Raw genomic sequence first — 22,697 nt, 5'->3', positions numbered from 1 at the left:
ATTGGTTGATTTGACACGGAATGACCCTACAGGCGATTCTGTCTGTCCGCATTCAGTAAGACTATCTGTCTATAGGTGACTGTAATTCAATCTATAGGTGAACATAATAGTTTATAGTTAATACCTTTTGTCTGTAGTAAATATGATGTAGGTAAACCCATCTGTCTTTAGGTGAATCTGTTAGTCCAAAGGTAAATTTATGTCTGTAGGCAAACCCATCTGTCTATAAATGAATCTGTTGGTCTAAAGGCAATCTATGTCTGTAGGCAAACCCATGTGTCTATAGGTGAATCTGTTTGTCTATAGGTACATTTATGTCCGTAGGTAAACCCATGTGTCTATAGGTGAATCTGTTTGTCTATAGGTACATTTATGTCCGTAGGTAAACCCATGTGTCTATAGGTGAATTCGTTAGTCTAAAGGCAATCTTTGTCTATAGTTAAACCCATCTGTCTAAAGGTGAATCTGTTAGTCTATAGGTACATTTATGTCTGTAGGTGAACCCATCTGTCTATTGGTGAATCTGTATGTCTGTCTATGTGACTCTTATTGTTTATATCTGTTAGTCTGTACGTCTGTCTATTATCTATTCTGTCTGTCCGTCTGCATACAGGTATAGCTGACTGTGATTCAGTCTATAAGTTAATCTTTTTGTTTATAGGTAATGATGTAAGTCTCTGGTGAATGCATCTGTAGGTGATTTCGTCTCTGTCTATAGGTGAATCTGTTAATTTGTAGGAAACTCTGTACAGTCTGTGTGTATGTAAACCCATTTGGCTAAAGGTGAGTCTGTCTGCCTGTCTACAGGTTATTCTGTCTGTTTGTCTATAGGGAAGTCTGTGTTTCTGTTTATATGGTTATTCCATGTCAACTCAACCGGAGGTCTGGGAAATATACAAAAATTGTGTCGATTTTGCCTAAGGGCAATTCTGTCAGTCTGTAGGTGACCCTGTCTGTCTGCTATCTCTATTGATGTGCCTTTCTCTCTCCTTCATCACATATCTCTTGCTAAATCTTTCTTCTGGTGACGTCCACCTGTGATGCTTTGCAAGCGTGTCACAGATGTCCTTCCCTGGATCTTAGTCCATCAAGTCATGATTGAAACGATGACAGGATGACACAAGTAATTTACAATCCTAATGAGTTGTGTCAGAATCACTCTGAAGGCCTCACACTCCTAAAACAACCTCCATCAAACACACACTGAGCTTCCACGGTCACATAAGTTCACATACTGTACAAAGTACACCTGAACATCTGTTCAGCACCTGCTTTAACAAAAACCAGGAAGACAAAATTGTTTTTACAAAGAAGTTTAATAAAACAGAGAAGATAATAGTATTGTCGTCAGTTTAAGTGATTGTTGCACTCACATTTGACGTCATATGCCCTTTGACCCGACCTCACCAACATATAGCACACACTCAAACAATCCGCTCTAATGAGATGTTTACTCTCATGGAACATCTCACCGTCAGCCAGTGAAGGCTCTCTCTGGATGATTTCTCTCATGTAGAATCTGCTCTATTAAACCTCTCTTTGCAGTCATGTTTCTGATCAATTATTTACATCAACCGCCGTCCCCGAGCACTGTCATGATACCGAGGACATCAAAGACTCTCTCCTCCTGATGAGCTCCTGGTTTGATAAAAACATTCGGTTCAAACCGATGAGACGCATCACTTCACAAAGACTTCAAACTCTAAAGCACAACACACACATAACACCACACCACATCTTAAAAGCACGGTTCAGACAAAAATACAGATAGTGTCATCATTTATTCCCTCATGTGGATGTAAACCTGTATGTGACGCTTTCATCTATGGAACACACAAGACGATATTTAGAGAAATGTCTAAGTCATACAATGAAAGTTAATGGGGTTCTGTGTTGTTTGATTATCAAAATTCTTCAAAATATCCTCTCTTGTGTTTTGCAGAACTCATACAGGTTTAGAATGACACGAGCATGGACAAGGGATGACAGAATCTAGATATTTGGGTTTATTTTCCTTTTTCTCTAAACGTGTTATTCTCTAAATGTCTCACACCCGAAACTACCTGGTTCCTTTTTGATTCACTCACCATCACAACTTTCTTCCATCAATGCATCTTGGGATAGAGATGTAGAACAGGTGAATAAGAGGATGCTATGAACCTCCTGTTGTTGTGTGGGTCTGTCTTAAAGGGCTCATCGGATAAGCACTTTCAACAGGTTGGTATGATTTATTAGGGTCTTCATGAAATTTCTGTAACATATTTTGCATAAAAATACTCAACAGCTTTGTAAAGATTTTTTTTTGCCTTGTTAAAACAGCTATGCTCACAATATCCCATTTTGGTGAATGTCTCTTGAAATGATAATGGGTTACAGCGTACCCCACCGCCTTCTGTCCGGCGTGTCAACGTAACACACGTGTAGTACTGCCATGGCAATTGTTTAGCTAAATTAGATTTTCTGAACGTAGTTAATTTCCTTTTAAACAACTTAAATCGTTCGTCCTGAGACTAATCCGTAGCAGCAAGTAATACATTGTGCGTGTATACTTGCCTAAAATTCCTGGAATACGCACCTGCAGATCTCAGCAGAATTACGTGGATTTTAGCTCTTGTCATTGAAAATTTTTATACACAACGTTGGAGCATAACTACTATGCTCTGTTTGCTGTTACTGTTTTTTTAGCCTAAGGACAAATTATTTGAGACGTTTAAACTAAACTAACCTCAATGTTCGCTTCAGTTCATTAGCAAAACAATAGTGACAACTTGCGACAGCTAAACATAGTAACGCACATAATATATTAACATACATACAGCTAAACTCCAAGTGCCCATTTGCCAAATAACATTTAAATATAGAGTAAGTTTAATACTGGCTTTGAATGTTCTATTTAGCCCGCGACTGGCTTAACGTTAGCTCCCTTCACTATCATATGCTAACGTTATCCTCCTATATATAAGGATTTACGTCAATTCAGACTGTTGATAATATTACTTACTGTGTAACAGCAGCTTTGTCTCGTTCAGTTGGTCTCGATCACTTTGAAGCTAATCCTGCTTGTACTGACCCAGGTTGATAAAGCACTCCGGCTTGAAGTGATTCGCACAAACAATCTGGTTTTTACGTATGGTTTCTGAGGGATTCCCACTAAAGATAAAATAAACCTACTCCTTTCTTGTGTGCGAGACTGTGATTCAAAATAAGGATTTGTGTTCGTCTGTGCACCCAAGGACCATTCAACATGTTTTCCATTAACTTTTGCCAGGCGTCAGAATGTTCATCGGTTGTGAAACCAAAATAGCGGCAGCGCTGTGGGTGGAAATATTATATAATAATGTCATAAGAGCCTCACCTCAGAAGAGGAGCGAAATCTCTGAACGACTTATCTCAAACTCTTGCAGAGAAAGCCTCACCAAAACAAAGTTACTGTTCTGTCATTTTTCATGTTTTCCGAGTTGATAAATGCACCAGGGACACGATACCACTTAAAAACTCAGATTTTATCCGATAACTCCTTTCAATTATTGAGCAGTGTGCTGTATAAACTCTCAAAATACATCATGACAGACTTACACCTGATCTTCATTCGTCTGTGTGGTGCTGAGGGTGGCTGGCACCCTGTCAACAGTTTCATCTGAGCGTACGGATGTGAGAAAAGTGAGACATCGGTGATACGGCAACGGTGTGAAGAGTTATGGGTATTCCCTGTCTAAATATGATTGTGTCACTTCTCTGAATGCTTGAACTCAGTGTGCATAGGACAGGACTGTGTACAGCAGGCATCAAAAACGGAATACAAACTCCTGAAAATTCAATGTATTTACATAAAATCTTCACAGAAGAGAATTGGACAACAAATTAAACATGTAGTAAAAAGTCTCAAAGATATGTATCCCTCTCATCCATGAGGAGTTGACAACTGTATGTTTCTCTTTGGCTGATGGTTTTAATAAAGAAAAACACACACAAAAAGCACGAGTCTTAAATTGGAAATTCCCAGGAATGTTTCATATTTCTATTTTAAATGTCTGATTTTTACACAGGTTAAACATACAGGGTAAAACTGGAGGGCTCATTTGCAAAAACAGAACTATATTTTAACATTTTTTAAAATCGAGCTTTCAAGTAATATCAATCAAATATAAGGTTGGGTTGTTTACTATTAACTAACACAATAAAAACACGATAGCATAATAAAAACATGACTTTTCACATTTTTTTTAAAACGTCATCTGTCTTTGCAAATACACTGTTCAAGCACTTACTAACAATAAATTGCTTAGAGTATTGTATAGCTAAAATGGTGAACAACACGTTTTTTCCTCTTTATCATCAGACTGGATTTATTCTTTTTGTTCTGTAATTTTTTCTGTCATGCTTCCACACAAGCATCTCACAACGACTGCCGTTTGCCGCTCAAGAAGACCATTTCCACACAAATGGGTCTATTCACCGACAGCTGTTTAATAAACAGACACAAATCTTCCAAGCACAGACAGGTACATCTGCAGATATGCTCAAAAATAGCAGTAAACACACAGTCAGATATGAAAGATTTAAACATGTGCTTTGAGAAAAGGGCCAAAGAAAAATACTTTTAATATTATGTTTCCTGTAGCGTTTTAAAGTAGATCTTAAAGTCCCTGTGATCCACAAGTTGAGATAGTTTTTACTTCCGTATTTTCATGCATTTCTGAGTGAAATGGAATTTTTAATGATACATTTTGTGGGCGTGGCTTTCGTCTTCTCTGCGATTTGATTGGATGTATAAAGACAGCCATTACATTTTGAAAAGGAACGCGCAGCAGACTGACAATTGAAGGGGAGGAGTTAACGGATGCCAATAACATACGTTATTTAAGATGGATAGTCATTACAGAAAGGAAGTGTATTTTCAGATTTTAACTCAAGATTATAAGGGCACACAAATTAAAAATAAATTATGACTCACATTGATAAATTATATCAAGATATTATTTCAAGAAAAATTGTCATAATAATTTTCAATTTCACCGGGACTTTAACAAATCTCAAGACTGAGCACCAAACCCTGAAATCCAAAACTCACAATGAATTAAAATCACCAATTTGACTTTCATATGTATAGCTTCAACAGTTACAAGAATAAATTAATGTTTAAAGTTAAATGAAAGTTTTAATGTGTCAAAGATCGACTTACTAAACAAAGATGAAACCAGCTGAAACATATTTGAGCAAAAAAACGCAACATCTGAACTATAGAATGAGGTCAGTATTCTAGATAAAAGTAAACAGAAAACAACAATATAAAGACATCAAAGTAAGAACTGGGGTTTATTGGTTATTATTAGAAAAGTAAGTGCTTCTTGACTAAATGATCATGAAATGACATCATACAATCTGTGAGATTTGATCAACATTAGGATCTCAACACACCTGCCAAACCACCAACACAACAAATCAGACTAGAAAACAACACACCTGCAGCCAAATGAATAACAACCACACAACACATTCTCCAGCATCACATTATTGTCAAAATTCAAATCTGCCGAAAACACCAGAGTGATGTTTTATCACACATGGACAAAACACACAATTGTCAAAATTGTAAAATCAACCAAATAAATCACCTACGGTTAGTAACTATATTACTTGCAGGTACAATTGCTTAATGTGATTATTATTGATTATGTGTATTATTTAATGAATAGTCATATCTATGTTTTACCACAATAAACTGGGGATACACTTCATATTGTGCCTAACAACAGTTACCATGGTGTGTGATGTCGTGTCTAGTAGCAGGAGTATGTGTGTTGTTTTAGATATGATGGATGGGTGGACGGGGTTTATCATATAACTTACTTTCACCCGATTCCTCCCTCTGTGTCAGGAGCTCATAGATTCACCGTCTGTAAAGGTCACAGGGGACAGAAAGAAATCACTCATACAAACAGAGACAGAAACTCAGACCAGATAAACCAAAAACAAACAGGAACATCTCAAGACACATCTCCCACCAAATACCTCAAATGATCATGTCTGACGGAGTCATTTTAGACTAATGATCGGACCCAGGCAAAGCTAATACTCAACTGGTTGAGACATAAAACCATCTTAACACTGGACTACACAGTATCTCTCAATGAACACTATAGTCAAAGATTTCAATACTAACAAGATGCGTCACTGACGTTACAATGAATGGCGAGGAATGCAACGCTCAATATAGCCGCTCTAGCGAAGTAAGGCCAGTAAAACGTGCAAATCCTCAATCAGTAGTCTGTGGACTTGCTATGAAGTGAGTCGCTTCCCAGAGAAGTCTCAAACATAGCCGAGTGGTACAACTTCTGTAAAAGAGACTAATTAATAAAACAGAGCAAGAGCACTTAAAAACTTCTGGCCTATAAACGTAATCTCTTGGAGGGCAGTAGGGAATGTTACTCTGTTGTTCACATGTTTTTTTGAAAAGATGTTTATTGCTTTTTTTAAACAAAATAATCTCACAGAAGATCACAAACAGCATTCACATACTTTATTTCAAAACATCCCCAAAATAAGTCATAAAATTAAAAAAATACTTAATGTTTTAACACATCAACACGATAAAATCAACGATTATGACATCATCACTGGACATTAATGAAGTCATAAATCAATATAATGAGACTATTATCTGTAATTGCAATAAATCAAGGAGTTACAATCTACATTAATTAATAACCACCCATCATCCATTCATCAATAAAACCAATCTGTTCATCAACCAACCATAGATTCATTCATTAAACCAATCAAAGAATGTATAAATAAATGAAAAAAGTGAAAATCAGGTGTGTGCGAATCCTGATGGAGTGTAAACATGATTCAAGAATAATGACATGTGTGTAAGAGTGTGTGTGAGTGTGCATGGGTAGGGTATGGGTACAAAATGTCACCACAAAGATGGCAATAACCAAAATCCTGGTCTTTTGGGGACATTTTTTGGTTCCCATAAGGAAACAAGCTTATAAATCATAAATAATTAACTTCTTTGAAAATCTAAAGTGCAAAAAGATTTTTGTGATTTTTAGGTGGGAATATAATATACAGTTTGTTCAGTATACAAAACATTATGTCTATGGAATGTCCCCATAAAACATGGAAACCCAACATGTGTGCGTGTGTGTGTGTGAATGGTGCTGTCAGAAGTGATCTCATTTCCTTCTGCATCGATGAGTGCGTGCGGTGATGGCGAACGAGATTAAAAACTCACTCTCTCTCTCCAGAAAGCTTCGATTCTCACAGACATTTATGAAATTAATAAGTGAACAATTATTTGGTGTCAAATAAAAATTGACAGACGCCATGACCAAGTCTCCAATAAGTATGCCAACACATTTTATTAACATGAGAGAGAGACAGAGGCAGAAAGAGAGAGACATGGATTCAGAAAACTTGTTGACCTGGTTTAACCTCAACATCTTCGAGTCGAGACACAACATGAACTAGAATGTAAGTAAGTAATTAAGTGCCTTCTATAAGAGCACAGACACCATTTGAAATCATGACTCCATTTACTTTCTTAACACAATTTCCACATCAACAAATGCATGTTATTTCAGATTCACAGACTAAAACTGTGTGCCAGAGGTGGGACCAAGTCATTGCTGTGCAAGTCACAAGTAAGTCAACTAACACAGTCATACGCGTGCGATTCCCTCCAGAGAAAAGCCGACCCTGATCACAACTTCGATGTTTGGTTTTAAAATACATAATGACTTGCTGAGTCATAGTGTTCAAGTCTAAGTCAAGTCACGAGTCATTGGTGTCCAAGTCTAAGTCAAGTAACGAGTCATTGGTGTCCAAGTCTAAGTCAAGTCACGAGTCATTGGTGTCCAAATCTAAGTCAAGTCACGAGTCATTGGTGTCCAAATCTAAGTCAAGTCACGAGTCATTGGTGTCCAAGTCTAAGTCAAGTCACGAGTCATTGTTGTCCAAGTCTAAGTCAAGTCACGAGTCATTGTTGTCCAAGTCTAAGTCAAGTCACGAGTCATTGTTGTCCAAGTCTAAGTCAAGTCACGAGTCATTGGTGTCCAAGTCTAAGTCAAGTAACGAGTCATTGGTGTCCAAGTCTAAGTCAAGTCACGAGTCATTGTTGTCCAAGTCTAAGTCAAGTCACGAGTCATTGGTGTCCAAATCTAAGTCAAGTCACGAGTCATTGGTGTCCAAGTCTAAGTCAAGTCACGAGTCATTGGTGTCCAAGTCTAAGTCAAGTCATTTTGATTTTGTCAAGTTGATTCGCAGGTCATTAAATTCGTGTCTCGAGTCCGAGTCAAGTCCAAGTCATGAGCCATGAGTCCACAACCCTGCCGTGTCCTGACCAGATGTCACATTACAAAAATATTTCTTATCTATGTTATTTAAGCAGTGAGGGACAGTGGATTCTACATTACAAACTTAAAAAACACACTGTAATAAAAAAACATGATAATACTTTACAGCCACTTTATAAATGAAGAAACCACTACAGAGTTAATTGCATTTTTTCTAAATTCACTATTTATATGAATGAATTTAAGTGAAATTATAATTTTTGTTTCTGCCATCTCCTGAGACATACTGGACCAAATGTATCTTCTTTTGTGATGGAGTATAAATTCATGTCTTTATCGTTTTCTTTTCCTAATTTCTTCTTTATCAGACTCATGACGGTGACCGGAGAGGATTATACCTCCACACCTCCAAGCTAACAAGATATACATCAACAATTATCAACTCTGTGTGCCAACTGTCTATCTGTCTGTCTATAAAAATTATCAAGCAATGCTCTGGCGTCAAGACCATCTCACCTCAAAATGATGAAGAACTTTAATATTACCATCTAGAAAGACCAACAGAATTTGATCGTTCCTTAAGCAGCTAGATGCCTCAAAATGTGTTTGCCATCATAACATCTCTCTTTCTCTACAGAATTGACATATACATGACACCGGATCTGTTTATATGCGTGTTTAAGAGCTGAAAAACTTTGGAATCTAAAATCAACGTAAGATAGGAAAGTCATGAGTGAGGAAGAGATACCAATCAACAAAACAGCTGAAAGTGTTTTTCTCCTCCATTCATCTTCACTTCTCTCCTCAGGATCTTCTCACTGTGCCTCAGTCACAAAATTACATCCATGAATACGCAGTTGAAATCAGTCCTAAAGCTTCGAAGTAATGAAATTTGGACTTCTGCTTATGAACTGGCTCAAAAATACAAAGAATAAAGGTCGCCACATTCAGTGCTCCAGCTTTTAAGCTGGCAGATTTGATTCTGCATCGGTCATAACTCTTAAATGTTCTAGTGTTTCCATCTTGCCGTCTCAGATCTCCCCACATCGCTTCTCTCTATCTGCGGAAATTTGTGGTGCTGTTGAAGCAGATGGCGGGAAAAGCAGTGCGGAGCGCTTTAATACACTACAACTATTCTCCAGAGAGACGGCAATCTGTCTGCCAGAGGGAGAGAGAGAAACAGAGAGATTGATGGATGGAGAGACGCCTCGGTCTCATCTAACAGACGTTCGGTGTTTCTTAGAGAACTCTGGCGGTTACAACTCAGCATATATTCAGCAAGCTCACCACTTCCAGCAGACAGAGATGAAAGTGAACAAGAGAACGGCTACAGACACAATATAACTCAAAGCCCTTCCACAGACATCCTGCCGGAGAGAAAGATCTCTTTAATATCTCGAGCATTTCTTGTTTTTTTTAGGTTTGTCTTGTCTGAATAAACGACTCACACATGTCTCATATAAACCATCAGAGGATCTCAAACTGCGCTCAGATCTCCACCAACACCAACATCTTTCAACAGGACCTAAAACCGATTCTTCCATCGCCAAATCATCCGAGTTACACTATCCACATCAGTTTCATAACTTCTTATGTTGAAATTTTACATCCGAGACCTTAATGAAAGATGAGCCTCTGATAGCCAAACAAATCGGCCGGAGATACTCTGTTGGTACCATCAGCAGCGGTGCGATCACACGCTCACACTATTCAGATTCATTCAGCGGATCGGACCGGCTCACGATACGCAGCGAATGTGTGTGTGTTTTATTACTCACAGTGTATTAGTTGTGTAACGTTCCTCAATGAAGTCGTCTGCAGGGCATCTCCTCCTCTTCCTCTGATGAAGAGCTGCACGATACACAGACAGCACAGGAATCAGACACTGTGTGTGTGCGGATGAGAGAGAGAGAGAGAGAGAGAGAGAGAGAGAATGATTGGCCTGTTGATCTATGACAGAGGAGTGTGTGTAGAGATGGAGAGAAAGATGATTGTCTGTGTGTGTGTGTGTGTGTAACTGCACTCTTAAAAGAAAGGTGCTTCAAAAGGTTCTTCGGTGCCATAGAAGAACCTTTTGGTTCCATAGAACCTCAAAAATAAGAAAGGGATGGTTGTTTACAGAACCTTGGACTGAATTGTTCTTTGTGGAACCAAAAATGGCATCGCTGTGAAGAACGTGTGAAGAGTGTATTACAAAAAAATGATATGGTATTAATAAAGTAATAAAAATACATTATAATAATAATATATTAATATCAAATGATTAACTGAAAGTACAATTTACAAAAAATGCATTAATTATTGATAAAACTGAAAAAACACAGTCATAACAAAGGCTGGGACTATCAGTTAAATTAAAGAAGACTAAAGGGGTTGCACATCAAACAAGACACAGAGCGCCACGACACGTCTTTGAAACCTAAACACACTGAATAAATGAAAACCACCGGGACTCTGGAGACTGAAAATCCTGCAGCAAAACTGAACAAAACTCACATCATTTTAAGATTAAAAAAAATCAAGACACAGTAGGAGCCGAAAGGGATGTTCAACGACCTCACATCTTCATCTTTTATTCAAATACATTATTAATCAAGTATTCAAGATTTTGTATGAGTGCAGTTGTGTTTGAAGAGTAAACTTAAGCTCAGCTTTGAAAATAATTTATAGAGATATGTATAAAAAAAACACACAACACATATGCAAAAAGAACTGCTGTAGTCAAAAACAAGAGAGAATGAACAAAATATTACTAACTGAAAAAGCATACTAAACCTTTTCTTCGTGTACCGTGCGTGTTAATGTTCAAATAAAATAAACAGTGTTTTAACTTTTGTAATACTGTATATTGATCTGTTTTGCGAAGAACGGAAAGAACTTTCTAGTTTTCTCGACACTACCACATAAAGCAAACTTTTAAACACAGGCTGCAAATAATGTAAATAGACAAAATATGTTTTTTGATGGATGAACGCAGTATAAATCACCGCCTCATACGAGCCATGTAAATGAAGATATGAGCATTAAAGAGAGTATCAGTAATGGTTGATATCAAACACACACGCAACATTATCATCCTGTAAATTCAATTAAAAAGAGAAATTGTCAATTAGAGTTGTGTTATGATCCGAGAACAATGAGATAACCCGTTCATCATTGGCTGGAGGTCCCAGAGGGGTTCTGTTCTGCCAATCCAACACACACACACCTGTGCAAACATATGCATGCCTATACACACACACATATTGTGTGACAACTCATTCTCAGCCAAGCCCAGCAGCCTGCGGTACAAACACACACACTGTCCAAATGAGTTTCTCTTTCACACTTGACCACACACACACTCCGGTGAAGTACAGAAATAAACAAATATAATTTGTTGAATATGATCTGTAAATTTGGCACAGGCATTTGATGAGAACCATTCCTCCACTCGGCTTTCCTTTATTAAATTACCCACAATGCATCTATTGAATCAATGCCTAATGAATGAGGGACCCGATGACATATTCAGGATAAAACTGACATCAATAAGGCAAAGAGACTTTAACCCTGTGACCCACATGTTCACTCACACACTCTCTCACACACACACACACACACACACACACACATGCAAATGGTTAAAGACATGTGCAATCCGAATAAAAATGCACATGCACATGATTTGGGATGCACTTGTAGTTCCAGGAAATGCCAAAGGACACATTTTATTGCTGTTCTTTAAACCTTTTCAGGTAATTTCATGATAATACAGTTTATCCATATTGATGATGTTTGACGAGTGTTACTTTGTCATATGCACGATTTTAGATCGAGCAGTATACTTCCTAATGATCAGAGAGCCGTAGTTCACAGAAGAGATGTGCATTAAACCCAGAATCCATTTCAGAATCGTGAGTAATTCATGACAGAATGTTCATTTTTGGCTGAACTGTCCCTTTAAAACACACCACACTCGCTGAAACGACCCTACAAATCATCTTTACTAGTCTAGACAGGTTGAAGCTAGTTGAGGTTAGTTAACAAGGCCAAATGAGTTGATCCTGATGTATGATGATTCAGGCTGATGTGACATTGGAAACAATTACTGACGATGAGTCTGACAACACCTCAGGCATCAGACAGACACATGCTGAATAAAGCCTGAAGCTAAACACACCTGTGTGTATGTGTGTGTGTGTGTGTGTGTGTGTACATTTACTGACAGAACAAATGCTTATGTTCCTTTTGTCACCATCATTTAGGTCAATACAAACTCTATCACAAGCAGGGTTCAGTTCACAACAAAACAACTGACACAAACTCCTTCAGACGTGTATATACTGTACCTACTGTACCTGTATCATGTATTTAATCTGATGTCAGTGGATATGTAAACATCTCTTTGTATCCATGAACACTATGCGCTGTCACAGCATCGTTCCGTCTGTATTCCAAGAGAAGTAAAGAGCAGTTCATGACCCTCAAACAAGTTCTTGTGTATTTTATGTGTCGTACCTGAAGGCACGTTCATCATGTATTCAATGACATAAATCACACTGACATGCCTCAAATGTGAATTCAGAAACCAATGTGTGCTTCTGAACTGTAAGGTCATGAATGCAATGAAAACAATTAGAATCTTGAAATTAGTTAGGGAAAGTATCCACCTCTGACTTTAGCAACGATTGACAAAATATTACAAATAATAATCTCTTCTTGTGTAACCTTTGACATAGAAAAACATATTTTATTATTGTAGTTAAAGGTTAATTCAAATATGTACCGTTGTATGTTTGTTAACATTAAAACATGTTAATTTATTCTGATTAAAATGAGAAAAAGCATTAGTATGTGTAGAAATCAACATTAATCAAGATGAATAAGAGGTGTATATGTATGGCTCATTGTTCTTTCATTTTAGTAATGGCATTAATTAATGACAATGTATCAAATCTTACACATAAAGTGAAAAGTGAAGCCATTAAAATGTGACGAGCTGTACCGTGATGGTGTGATGGTGTCCCCACTCTTCTTCAGATGATGCTGAGAGCTTTAAAAGCCTGTATAGGTCCAGAGAGGTGAATCACGGATCATTGTCTCTCTCTCCCTCCGTCTGTTTCAGCCGTTAATGTCTCAATGAGAGATGTGAGCTTCAGACCGTCTGTCCAAAGAAAGGTTGTTGGATTGTCCTGCTGAGTCAATCTGTGCAATACAGAAGTGTGATCATTCATTCACTCGTTATAGATGTACAGTCAAAGAATGGTAACTCTCTCTCTCTTTCTCTCTCTGTGTAATGACATCATCACTTTTGATGCTCATCTCTGTAAGAAGCAGAATCTAACAGCTGAAGAGAAGTTGCTCTTCTGACTCTGCACAGAATGTCTGATTCATATTATGACTTATGCTGAATAAGAAACAAGACTTTATGGAAAACTGAATGTGAAATTATATATAAACTGAACGTACAACTCAGCACAACTAATCTACATTCTACCACACATCTTAAACAAAACATTTAAATGTCTTTCAAAGATTTTAACTCATGAATGAATCTAATATGTGAATTATCTAATGAATACAATTATCAAACAAGTCTAATAAGTGAATGAATTTAATGCCCAAACGAGTCGTACGAACCAAAACAATTATGATAGAATTTATGAAGGACTGCATGAATGATTGAAAGAATCTATTGATCAAATGAAAGAATGATCCTTGATGCCCGATGACTCCTGAGATAGGCGCAGGCTCCCCGTGACCCGAGGTAGTTCGGATAAGCGGTAGAAAATGGAATGGAATGGAAAATGAAAGAATGAATGAACAAATATATTGAACGAATGAATTAAATGACTGAACACTAAAGACAGAATAAATGAATGATCACATAAATGATCGAAATAATCTATTGATTAAATAAATAAATAAATGACTGAATGAATGAATCAAATGATCGAATGAATAAATTAATTAATTAATAATTTAATGATTAAATGAATGAATTTATGTAATAATTGAATGATCAAATTATTTAATCTTTGAAGAAATGAATGACCGAATGATTCAATACATTTTGTCAAAAAAATATTGTTCAAAAGAGACTTGAGAATCTTCTCTGCCCTTCACTGGATTGGGGTGAGAAATAATCTCATTGTTTTATGAATTTTCATGACCAGAGAGCGATGCGGCTCATTTGGGGCGTGTGTGATTGACAGACGCAGGACCGGAGCATATTGAGCTTGATTACGGAAAGGAAAACCTTTCAATGGATGAATATTCATCAGCACCTGTCGGAACGTCACACGCTGGAACAAAACCTGGACGCTGAACTTTCTGATTTCCAGAACAATCAGACGAGCTGTCAGAGATACGCCACGTCCGATCAGAGAAAGCTCTTCTGCCCAATACAAGCAAACCCATCACAGATTTCACTCCATTAACACAACGCACAGAGGGAAAAATAATACCAGACTACCGACAGACTATCGCTTTCAGAAACACTAGCCACGGAAACTCATGTTGTGTCTATGTCAGGAAAAGTGAGCAATAATCCTTGCATGTGGAAACTATACAATTACAGTATGCTTGGATTCAGACAGTCTGAAGGAGCTCAAGGTCACAGGATCATTACAGACGCCACGCCACACATCCACACAGAATTTAAAACATAAAACACAAAAGCGTTTTTTCCGTATTAAAAATGGTCATAACCTCCACCATTACCACAAAGCAATATAACCGATAAGACTTTTATCTCAGTAATGTTATTGTACATTTTATGGTAGAGATGCACCGATATATCGGCTAATAAAAACAGCAGATGATCAGGGCCGATATATCCTGTCAATCAAAAATGGATAGAAAAACGCTTTGAATTTGTGCTCTGTGTATAGAATGTTTAGAAACATCACGAGTGTAATGTTCAATATCAAAAGGTGTTATATCGGGAGATAGTAAACTGAATAAGCGGCCATCGGTGGATAAATTTAGTTTTGGTGCATCTCTATTTGATGGTGTTATTGCAAATTCTCATGGTCTTATATTATAATTTTCCTGTTTTTAAATAATTTACTTTTTCTGATGCATTTGATGGTATTATCGCACATTTTTATCAACAATATATTTGTACTGTTTCATATTATTATTATTTTTCTGGTCCGTTTCTAAGCTGGAATAGCGTGTCCAGTTGCTATGATACCTGTCATAAAGTCTAGCAGTGCCTAAAAAATGAAAAACCATTTTATAGCTTTAGAGCCTTTGAATGAAATAAGAGGGATTTTCTTTACAGTAAGTCGTACTAATATACAAAACTACAAATCTTCTTTGTGTAATTTTAAATCTCTGCTGAAGGCGTACTTATTGGATCAAATTGCGACTAGCTAAAATTGTGATGTCTTGTTCTTGTTCTTGTTTTAGTAGTTATATTTGTGATGTTTGTTTAAAGAGAGTTGTATATTTTATACTCCTTTTGTAAGGATTTGTTATTCTGTGTTTTTGTTTTAATTGGTATGTATAGCACTTTGTTTTGTTTTGAAATGTGCTATAGAAATAAAATAAACAAACAAACAAACTAGAATCGTGACGTACAGGTTGGATCGTCAAAAATTGAGAGTTGCCAACAAAAAGGAGTCCGATTTTTAATCCAGTTGGCAATCATTGCAGCCCCGCCCTCGGCCATTCCTCTGACCAGAAGTGAAGAGAGGTCATTTGAGAGGGGGAGGAGGTGTTTGATTAAAGATTATAAGTGCAAATGAAATTGAAAAAATAATAATGTCCACGGGGAAATCATTTATGAAGAATACTGCTTCAGTGTGTAAATTAATTTGAATATTGCATTTTCAACTTTGTGCCGACTTTAAGACATGTTACTGAGGCGATAATTCTACAAAAAACACATCAGAAAATATGAAATCTGCTTTTTCATTTAAATAGTTTATGAAGTGTGTGTGAGAGAGACATAATGAGCTTGTCCTTCAGAAGGGGTCTCTCTTTAGACTGTCACCCCATCATTTCAGACGGCTGTGACTTTGAGTGTGTGTGAAGCTGACAGACTGTTGATGTGTGTTCTCTCTCTCTGATCACACACACAGACTGTCTGCAGCTGAACTTCACTTTCTGAGGACTGTGACTCGTGTAATAGAGTCTGTCAGGTACAATGTTGTATTCACAGAGTCAGACAGAGTCACACATGCTTTCAAACACACGCTACACTGATCTCACAGCAGTCTGAACACGGTGTGAAATTAATTTCTCACGGCCAGATTGTGTAGTGTTGTGCCCGACTATTACAAGCCAAACAGAGACGAGACCCACAGGAATGACTGACAGACCAGGATTGCATATGTGTGTGTGTGCATAGAGAGCGCCTGTGTATGTCTGTGTTTGTGTGCAGAGAGACACCCTTAAGTGTGACAGTTGTGCAGAGAGACAGCCCGTGGGTGTTGTGTGTCTGTGTGCAGAGAGACACCATTAAGTGTGACAGTTGTGCAGAGAGACACCTGTGTTGCGTGTGTGTGCAGAAAGACAGTGTTTGTATGTGTGTGTGTGCAGAGAGACAGCATGAAGTGTCTGTGTACTGGTACATCTATCTTTTTGTGACCAGTTTGAGTTTTTGACCAGCAGAGTGAGGACTAAGAGAGTAAAGTGAGAACATTTTGGCCGGTCCTCAGTTTCTGAGACCCCTTTAAATGCATGTTTGATGGTCAAGACCTGGTTTTAGGGTTTAGGTTATTATTAGGTTTAGGTTTAGGGTGAGGGGGTCAGGTACTCAGTTCTTATGGTTAGGGTAAGGGGCTAGAGATTGCATTGCGTGAATGTATGTCCTCATAAAGATCAAGAGCTGTACAAACATGTGTGTGTGCAGAGAGACAGCATGAAGTGTGTGTGTGTGTGTGTGTATGCAGAGAGACAGCATGAAGTGTGTATGTGTGTGTGTGTGTGGAGAGAGACAGCATGAAGTGTGTATGTGTGTGTGTGTGTGTGTATGTGCAGAGAGACAGCATGAAGTGTGCCTGTGTGTAGGTATGTGTGTGTGTGTGTGTGTGTGTGTGTGTGTGTGTGCGCGAATGGACCTGGTTTCTATATGTTAGTGGGGTCCTAAACCTGAATGCACACCAACTCATGTGTGTGCGTGTGTTGTGTGTGCAGAGAGACAGCACGAAGTTAATGTGTGTGTGTGTGTGTGTGTGTATGCAGAGAGACAGCATGAAGTTAGTGTGTGTGTGTATGTATGCAGAGAGATAGCATGAAGTGTGTATGTGTGTGTGTGTGTGGAGAGAGACAGCATGAAGTGTGTGTGTGTGTATGTGCAGAGAGACAGCATGAAGTGTGCCTGTGTGTGTGTGTGTGTGTGCGTGTGTGTGCGCGAATGGACCTGTTTTTTTGTTAGTGGGGACCTAAACCTGAATGTACACCAACTCATGTGTGTGCGTGTGTTGTGTGTGCAGAGAGACAGCACAAAGTTAGTGTGTGTGTGTGTGTGTGTATGCAGAGAGACAGCATGAAGTTAGTGTGTGTGTGTGTATGCAGAGAGACAGCACGAAGTGTGTATGTGTGTGTGTGTGTGTGTGGAGAGAGAGACAGGCAGGTTAAATGCAGGTCAGGAAGGTTAAATCACTCACTGTGTCTGATTAGAACATCCTTATGCAGACACACATACACACATACTGAGGGCATGACCTCTCAATACACACTCATGCTCACTTATTCTCAGTCCTTCTGCATTCCTTCATTCTTCTCCACCACACCAAACAGAGACACAAGAACCATCCAGGTCCAGCAGAAAAGCATTGATACACAGACCGTGAATCACACTCAGGATTGATCTTAAGGTCATTTTCAGATGACGCACAATTCTTCCATCACCTGCTTCTAAAACAAACACTGAAAAATGGCAGCATTGTGGCTTCCAGAAAACCAAATAAACACTTTTTTATCAATTATACGTCAGAAACATCAGAACAACACTTCCTGACAGCCCAAATGTTTTTATCAGTAACAACAAAGAGACAAAGTTTCATTCATACAGCGCGATGAGAAGTCGGATGAACTCAAAACTGCTGTGACGTTCATCAGCAGTGAAACCAAAAATACACAAAAGGTGACAAACTGTTTTCATTACAACCAACCTTCATATTAGTATTTTTATAGTATGTTTTTATTTCAATCATGAGTATCTGTGTAAATACACATGTGATGTTCTTCTGCCATGATAATAAAGATATCTGAATCTTGAATATGGAGGAAGAAAGAAGAAATAAAGGAGGCAAACGTGAATTGCTCTCTAGTTTCCATAACAACTACCACACCTGCTCAAGTGAACATTACCACAATTCACAAAACCAGAGAGAGAGAGAAACTAAATATTTCACATAATTAGCATTTACAATAATAATTCATTTACATCTTTCGGCTGAAAAACACTTTGCATGCTGTAATGAGAGAGAGAGATTGAAAGAGAAGTTTCACATCAGATGACCAGCGCTGGAGGATGTGTGGTCAGGACGCCGGTCCAGTTCATGTCACAAAGTAAAGCTGTATAATGAAGATCACTGTGGTGTTTAATGAATGATGCCCTCCACACGGGTCGAGGGCCGTTCGAGCCCTTGATCGCAGCACGCTTGGTTTTTCTCTCCCCGCGGGCGTCATGGCAACCTGCCGATGGATAAAGGTGCCCTCTCTGACAGAGAGAGAGAGACGGGGGTGACGGCGTTATTGTTTCCACAGTGAGACCATCATTTGAAATCATTAGTGATGGGGTCAGCGCTGACGGACCCCGTGCTCGGTTCACCTTGAGTGGGAGAGCGAGAGAGGGACCCTGGTGACCAGGAAATGCGTACGGCGGGGGGAGAATGGATTTTTTACCCACTCGCGCTGTCTTTGGTTATGCCGTCTTTCCTACTCTATTCCTCTCAGAGGCGCCCGGGGGGCTGTAACCCTGAGAATCAGCGATAGGAGTTCCAAAGTCGCCATTAATATAAAGCGCTGGGGCGTATCCTCACCCCGACACCCACCCCCCCCCCTGGGGGATTCCCACGGAGTGAAAAAAAGAACTTTGCGGCAATTTCGCACCATAATGTTTAAAAGGTGACCTCTTCTCAAAGTCAGTCTCTCAGCTTCTGTCTCTCAGGTGTGATTGGACTGTACCTCGACAAGATGTGACGTCTTCGTGCTGTTGAAATGCCTGATCCACGACGACAGCAGATAGCAGATGAATGATGTTTCTCCGGAAAGAAATGAAGTATTAACTTAGTAAAACGTATCCGAGAAAGAGGCATTGTCAAAACTTGCCTAACGTCCTTCAAAGCTTCTCAAGGGCGGATCTGTCTGTTCGTTTTTTTCTTACCTGAAGATTGTTTGGTCAGCGTTTGTCCACTGCACCCTGACCCCAGAACAGCTCTGTTGTGTTGTTTCGTAAGTGTCTGATGACCCTGAGAGGCAGACAGACTGAAAACGCTATAAACAACAGCACAAGAGAGTGTCTCAACTCACCCTCTTGTCACGCGACACAAAGGTGAAGAATGAAACCAAACATCTCTGAGGGGTTCGGGACACTTAGGTCTGATTCACATTTTGCGTCTTTTCCACGTGCATATTCCTTATTTTAAATGTAGACGCAAGGCAGGCGCATGCAAATAGGGGATGAATGCGGTTGCGACGTGCAAACGGTGCTTACATTTTTGTAAATTGTTCAACTTTACGAAGTAATGCAGGTTATTTGAAGAAAGAATGTGGCACAGCGTTTTCCACACAGCTTTAGATGCAAAATGTGAATCGGGCCTTAAACAGCAATATTTTGATGTAACAGAAATAACCTGCAAACGTATTCTTGTCTCTGCTTAACAAGCTGGGAAAGAAGAACGTATTTTAACATCTCAAAAAAAGACATTGTTTGGTTAAAGAAACATTTCTGCAAAGCGAAACAAGATCATAAAAACACTTTCCCAAAGACGGAATGCAGCAATAAAATCCCCTCATGTCTTAAAGACAGACAGACACGAAAAATCTGATTGACAGTCTGAAACATCAAGTGACGTTATCATGAATTAAATCACATGTTCCAATTCAATGCATTTGTCTGCTGTACATTATGTTTATACATTTTTAACTTTGCAGTCGAGACCACCTAAACCAAGACAAGACCAGATGGAGGCGAGACCTAGACAAGACCAATACTTTGAGGAGTATTGCTTGCAGATCTTATAGGTCCGAAATTAGAGTCTAGTTTCATTAGATCTCTCCCCGTCAGGAACTTATTCAATCTGAAAATATCAACTCTGTTGTGAGTTAATGCTTTAAATCAACCAGCAGGTAGATACAGAGATGAAGGAAAGAACAGCAGGCAGGAGACGAAGTGATGTTGAATAAAATGAAAGATGGTTTATTGAATAAAGGTCAGTACATGACTAGAAACAGACTCAATAGGTGTTATTAACCATGCGAGATTACGGTATCAAAACATTGTCTCGTGCCGTTATTATGAACCTTTAGATAGAGACCATTGAAACGGAGAGCAAAGACAGTCGAGACCGAGACAAGACCAAGAACATCCCAAAGTGTTCTTGAGACCAAGACCAGTCTCGAGCACTACAACGCTATTTTAAACATTGGTTATTACGAATTTAACTCAAATTTACATATAAAGAGTTTTTTTATAATCTTGCACAGCTTTACAAGATAAAGAGGTGGTGTCATATTAAACCAGACATGTACATGAAAATTAGCGATTAGTAAAAACAACCCTGACAACCGTTTTTTCTCTTTCTCTCCGAAGACATTCAATGTTGTTTTTTATTAAATATCTGGATGACAAAGCTTCTATACTCTACTGGGCCTCACAGAGATCCGGAAACGACGCGTGCGTTTTCCAGTCAGATATAAAGAGACTTTTGAAATGGCAGCAGGACTCAAGGTCGCCATCAAAGACAGAGCAAGAGAACGGCTGCGGGGATGAGCCCGCCGGGAAAACTCATCCGAGCGCTTGTTGTTCTTCATTGAGAGTCCCAACGGGAGAAGCCAATAGAAAACTCTCTCTCTCTGGGCTGAACATGTGCTCTTTACAGTACGTCACTTTGACTTTATTAAAAGGCCTTGAAGTACTCTTTGTTCTGCGAATAAAGAAATACAAGGGAAAAATAATGCAAAGAGATTGAGTTCCATTCACAAAGAACAATGAGAAACGAAAAATGTTTTAAACAAGACGACTTACGTACAGATTGTTTTCACACTTTTGAAGATATTTGAGTCATAAAACAGAAAGAGAACTTGAAACAAAACACGATATTAAATTGCTATACTGTACAGTACATATATATTTGTATTTATTTAATTTGTATTAATTTCAGTACTCCTTAAAAAATGACTGATCATACACTCTTTTACACTCACAGCGATGCCACAGGAGAACCATTTTATGTTCCACAAAGAACCATTCCTCTCTTCTTAAGCATCTCTTTTGCTTTTATAATCCGAATAACCTTTTTTCACTACATAGAACCTTTTGTGAAACATTAAGGTTCTTTAGATGTTTAAGGTTCTTTATGGAACCAAAAGGTTACTATAGGGCATCGTTTATTGAAGCACCTTTTTTTTTGTACAACCTATATCTTAAGCAACCTTAAACACTGGAGTAAACTCTCTCCCTCTCTCTCTCTCCTCAGGTGTATGCACGTTCCTTTAAAGTTGAATTCTGTGAATGGCGCATCGTCCTTGTCCGGGAAAGAAACAATAAACGTAATGTCACCAGACGCTCATCAAACCGGAAAAAAGAAACGTGGGACTTTTTGCTGCTTCTTTAATTTCTCTCTGTCCTTGATGTCCATCTGTAGCTCAAACTCATCTCACACTCTTTGAAATCTCTGTTCGGCTTTTTGCCTTTAAATGTCTCTTGAGAGCCTAAAGTCCTTGGTTTGGAAACAGAGCCGTTTGTGTCTCCGCGGATGTGCTCGACAGTCTCAAAGCCGCATTTTCTGACTGCATGTCCTTCTTTTACTTCGCTGTCAAACACGTCAAAGACATCTTAACATCCATCGTGATGTTCAATGAAATAAAACATTTCTCCTCATCCATTTCACCTTCCTTTAGTCTTTTACTTTCTTTTTTCTTTTTTCTGAGTTGATTTTCAGGGAACATCCTCCACGCACATGCGTGTACCTGCACTCTTCAGAACACGAATGTGACAGCACTCTATGCGTAATGCACAAAGAACACTTTGCACTCCCACAAAAGGCTGAAGCTTACATTGACGTAAACTGTCTGCTAACATCAGCCGTATCTCTCACCTCGACAAGTTTGAGGAGAATCTTTATGGCAACGCAGCAAAATAAATGAGCAAAGAGCCAAACAATTCCTGTCTGTCGTTGGCAGGTGCACAAAGTTGCACGGTGATGTCAGAGCGTCTGTGTTCTGTTAGAGGTC

General features: G+C 38.6%; 1 protein-coding gene across 1 annotated transcript in view; it reads right to left on the bottom strand.

The window, feature by feature from the left end:
- The window catches only part of LOC130426355 (RNA binding protein fox-1 homolog 3-like), a 176,578-nt gene extending 166,394 nt beyond the window's left edge, over nt 1-10,184 (bottom strand). The window contains exons 1-2 of the mRNA XM_056753082.1: nt 10,079-10,184; nt 5,851-5,897 (exon numbers count right to left, since the gene is read on the bottom strand). The gene's annotated coding sequence lies outside the window, so the exon portion shown is untranslated. The remainder of the gene's footprint in view (nt 1-5,850; nt 5,898-10,078) is intronic.
- Nucleotides 10,185-22,697: the final 12,513 nt, after the last annotated feature.

Source organism: Triplophysa dalaica, chromosome 7 (genome assembly GCF_015846415.1).
Source record: "Triplophysa dalaica isolate WHDGS20190420 chromosome 7, ASM1584641v1, whole genome shotgun sequence".
In the NCBI taxonomy this organism is placed as follows: domain Eukaryota; kingdom Metazoa; phylum Chordata; class Actinopteri; order Cypriniformes; family Nemacheilidae; genus Triplophysa; species Triplophysa dalaica.
Note: the sequence above shows the minus strand (reverse complement) of the source record. Positions and strands in the feature narration are given on the sequence as shown.